Here is a 4,444-nt window from a genome sequence, read left to right as displayed (position 1 = left end):
ACATACGTTATACCCAATTGTCATCGCTTCTCCGATTTCCATGTTTAACTAGTTTCGCAGGCAACTATGGAGGGTGAGTATTGGGAAGTCTCACATCGCTTGCTTCAATTACTAGAATTTGATTTATATTCTTGTTGGGTAACGTAGTTATTATTGTCTAAAATAAATATCAACTCATTTGAAAATTTCCTCAATAAAGAAACAATAACAGGAGAAGAGTAATGCAAATGTCTCCTCCCCCCTCCTTTTTCTCTCTTTTTCTTTCTTAATAAAAACTTGACATTTTTTTTCCTTCAAAATGAACCCAAAAAACCAGCATTAACATTCTCCTTTATAGGGGATTAATGGATTGGCGAAGCAAGGACCATCTATACATGGATAAAAAGTTAAACTTTCAAGCACAAACATTTCGGATCCAGTTAAACAGAAGCAAGAGCAATTTAAAAATACACAGCAAAGCACTGGCAAAGGTCTGAGTGCTAATGCAGAGTCTTTCAAAAGCACTGGCAAAGGTCTGAGTGCTAATGCAAAGTCTTTCAAAAGACAACATTTTGTAGCATATGAAACACATACATTAAAGTGACTAAGCCAAGGATGATTTGCCAGACCAGTGTGAACTTGATCTTGCCAGCTTCCACCTCTCACCGACCAACAGAAGCACATTGCCGAGTTCCACCACCAAAGGTGAGTCCCCCACTGCATTGCGATGTTCCACCCATGTTTGGGGAGTTCCCCAAGAAGTTGTGCTCAGGCTGCCTATAATTCACATTGTTACTGGACATCCTTGTTAGGCCTGAGAAGGTTGAGATAGAAGATGCATTTTCTCCATTTCTCACGAGATGACTTTCCACCTCTGCTGCATCTTTCGTTTGATAAACATTGACAGGGCCTGCGCCAGAATGTGCATCAGTGACAAGCTCTCCGTTAGACTGCTGTAGCTGTTTGGCGCTAAGAAAGCGACCACCAGATCCCCTTACTCTATTCAATGCGTGGCGGTGCCGGGACTCATGAAGATATGGCTGCAACCAAAACGATTATTACTATTATTATTACTCACGTCACTATTACTTTATGACAAATGCTAACCAGTGTCCGAAGGTTATTGTAAAAACCAAAAATAATTTATTCTTTGCAGAAACCAATACACCTCCCCCTGTTATTTCCAATGAAAACCTTCAACTTCTAATTCATTAACCAAGCATGACCCTTACTTCATATATTTATACAGAGAAATTAGGTAAGCAGGTGAAATATATTCATATCAAAGAATAAAAACCACAAAAAAATAACTTATGGTCATGCATGAGTTCAATAAATTGATAAGAGGATAAACAGGACTGATGCATAACCATTTATATTAGTATTTATGAAGCATACCTTGCGACTTTTGATGAGTTTATTTTGTGCCTCAAGCTTTGCTCGTGACTGTCTCCTTCTCAGTATACCATGGTATTGTTTTGCATTGACATAAATGGGCCCATCTTCTGCAAGATCAAGTGGTAATGCAATTCTGGTGGACGATAATCCCAGCATCTGGGGTAACATTTGCGGTTGATTCTAATAAAATTGAAAAAAAAAGAGTGATATCATATTAAATTACTATGCTACAAAAAGGAAATGTACTTAACATCTCAAATCACCAATAACAGGCATCAGAGAGTGAATCTAAATACTATGAGCATGCATTACAAAATGTTAAAATGTACTTGACAAAACTTACAACAGCCTGTGGTCCATAAGCAACTAATGAACTACAATAAGGATCACTGCAAGGATAAGGAGCATGAGCCTGAAAAGGGAGGACAATAACTAGTCAATAATTAACACTGCAAGCAGCAATTCCATAAACAGCAGCCTCACATACCATTGAATGACTACAATCAACTTGTGAACAATTGTACATAGTATCAGGATGACTCAACAAGAACGGCTTCATCTAATCTTCCACATAGCAAATACCCCAATCTTGACCTGACAGAGGGATGCTTTCTAGTTAGACTCCATTGGAGGCAATGTAAGGCAAGGAATATCAAATTCCTATTAGAGAAAGTGAAAACGTAATGCATGATACATAAGACAAAAAACAGCACCAGAAAAAACATATTCACACTCCTCAGGAAAGTAACACAGTGTGTATTTCAGAAGGACAGGAGAGAGGGACATAATGTTACGGGTCCAAAATAGCCACCAGAATAAGGAATATATTTAATCTCAAATCAGGAAGTCACCAAAAAGGAGAAGACCAAAGAACAAGAGCATGTTTGATTTCCTTTGTACTACATTTTATTTTTAAGAACTAAACTGTTTTTTAAAAGGGAAATCAAACATACTCTAAGTACCCAGTGTACCAAATTTTCATCTTTAATAATAAATAACAATTCCCAAGTAGTACAAATAAATAAAGATTTGATCCAAGGAACTTGATGTTCCCTGGTCTATTAATGTGTAGAATTTCCACTATCATTGGAATGGAGAACTCACTACTTCAACAAATTAAAGCCCTTTTAATGTAAAATTTTTGGAGACACATCTTTGCCCAATAATTTTTACAATTGATCATGTTGATAATACAAGATACCTATTTTCCCCATTTGAAAAATAGTTTTTAAAAGGATTGATCCTCAAGACATATGGGAATTGGGATTCCCATCATCCATGAAGTATCCACACATCAAAGTAATTCTACCAATCTTTAACAAAATATCAACAATAACTTCATTTTCTCATCATCAATGCTACTAAAGTCACCTCTAAGCCACCATGGCCAACTCTCAGACAAATTACTATGCCGCAACAACACTGTCCTACTGCTACCTAAATCACAGTTATCAACATTATTGCAGCTTTAGTCGGTATTTATGAAGTATATATATAAGACTATAAAAAAGGATAATTCTAAAGGAATAGCCTTTTACGTTAAAATATAGCTTACCATTCCTTGAGTAAAATGTACACAACAGTATTGAAGCCTTAATTCTCAAAACCTTCAATCATATCCTACAAAATGAGCAACCTAAAATTAAGCAGACAATTAAGGGACTGATTGTTTTGCAGTTAGTAAAAATATAAGAGAGTTTTGCCCATGCAAAAAATTTTCATTTCCATTGATTACATATAAAAGAATCTCAAGTCTCAACCGTGGAGGAAACTTGAGAAATCGTGTCATGTTTGACATAACTTGCAAACAAACAGACGCTAAGAAGTGCTCAGACGACATTCTTCCTGGTGAGGAATATAGAAGGAGCCAGATAATGACTAGGATATCATATAAGTAATATAGCATCAACAACTTTCAAAACTTCCAATCTCTACCTCTAAAATCAAATTCAGTATATGATAAAAAGTAGAAAAACAAAAACCAAAGGAGAAAAAAGTACAATATTGTCATGACATCAAGCCACAAATATAATATCTTTTTTGTAATTTCCCTTAAGGGTGTATTTAATCATTTGGAATGTAGAGAGGAAAATAAATACAGGAGAAAGAGGTCTCCTCGCAGACAATGCACAGTACACGAGACATAGCTTCTGAAACTCATGTCCACAATGCCCATGAATGCCATCAAGAAGAAACTGAGAAGAAGATAGTAAGCAGAACAAGAGGAAAAAGAATCTTACCCCAGAACTGGTTGCAAAATACCACTATTAGTGAGTAGTAACCTCTTAATTAACAAGATAAAATGACCTCAAACTCCACATGCAAAAGGTAAATAGCAAACTTAAACTCAGAACTTGGATCCCACAAATAATTCCAAAAGAGAGAGTGAGGGTTAGGAGGAAACAGGGGAAAAGGTTGCTACTTGAGACAGGATAAGGCAGAATAAATAAGAGAGAGAAAGAAAGATAATACCTTTGGGATCTGGTAAGGTATGAAGAAAGAAACAAACAGTAGTAGAAGTGTTGGTTCATCTTGGGCATGTCTCCTCTCTTGAAACCCACCCAATACCTCACTCAAGTAAAGCTCTTTTTTTTTTTTTGTTTCTCACTCTAGAATGCTCCTTCTTTCTCTCACTCTCTCTAATTTCTTCACACCTCTTTGGCTTTGATGAAGCAGAAGACATAGTTCATAAATACTCTCTCTCACAACACAAAGAACCCACCACCCCCACTCTCTCTCTATGTCTTTCTCTCTCTACCTTTGCTTGTTTTTTTTCCAATTAGCGTCGTTTTCTGAGTGGGCCCACTTACACCCTTCCTCAACCCTTGGGCCTTGGGCCTTGCTTTTCTTCACTCAGCTCCCAGCCGCCCTTCACTGTTCCCACTTTCCTCACGCGCAAATATAACACGTGGTTTTCAAACTGGAACCACGCGACCTAATATTCATGAAGAACCCAGCCCACGCACCACTATCGCGCGTCATTCGTAACAAAACTCGGTGTTTCAAAAACCATATCCTAAGTTTCTTAACAAAACCACACTACTCAACAATCGTTCATTGCACGAAA

At 37.1% G+C, this 4,444-nt stretch overlaps 1 pseudogene; it reads right to left on the bottom strand.

Annotated features, from left to right (window-relative positions):
* Window positions 1-342: 342 nt before the first annotated feature.
* Window positions 343-4,128, bottom strand: LOC113847167 (annotated as a pseudogene).
* Between the last annotated feature and the right edge of the window lie 316 nt (window positions 4,129-4,444).

The sequence above is a fragment of the Abrus precatorius genome, unplaced genomic scaffold, assembly GCF_003935025.1.
Source record: "Abrus precatorius isolate BTA unplaced genomic scaffold, Abrus_2018 Scaffold8, whole genome shotgun sequence".
NCBI classification, from domain to species: domain Eukaryota; kingdom Viridiplantae; phylum Streptophyta; class Magnoliopsida; order Fabales; family Fabaceae; genus Abrus; species Abrus precatorius.
The sequence above is the reverse complement of the archived record's forward strand: the minus strand, read 5'-3'. Positions and strand labels throughout refer to the sequence as shown.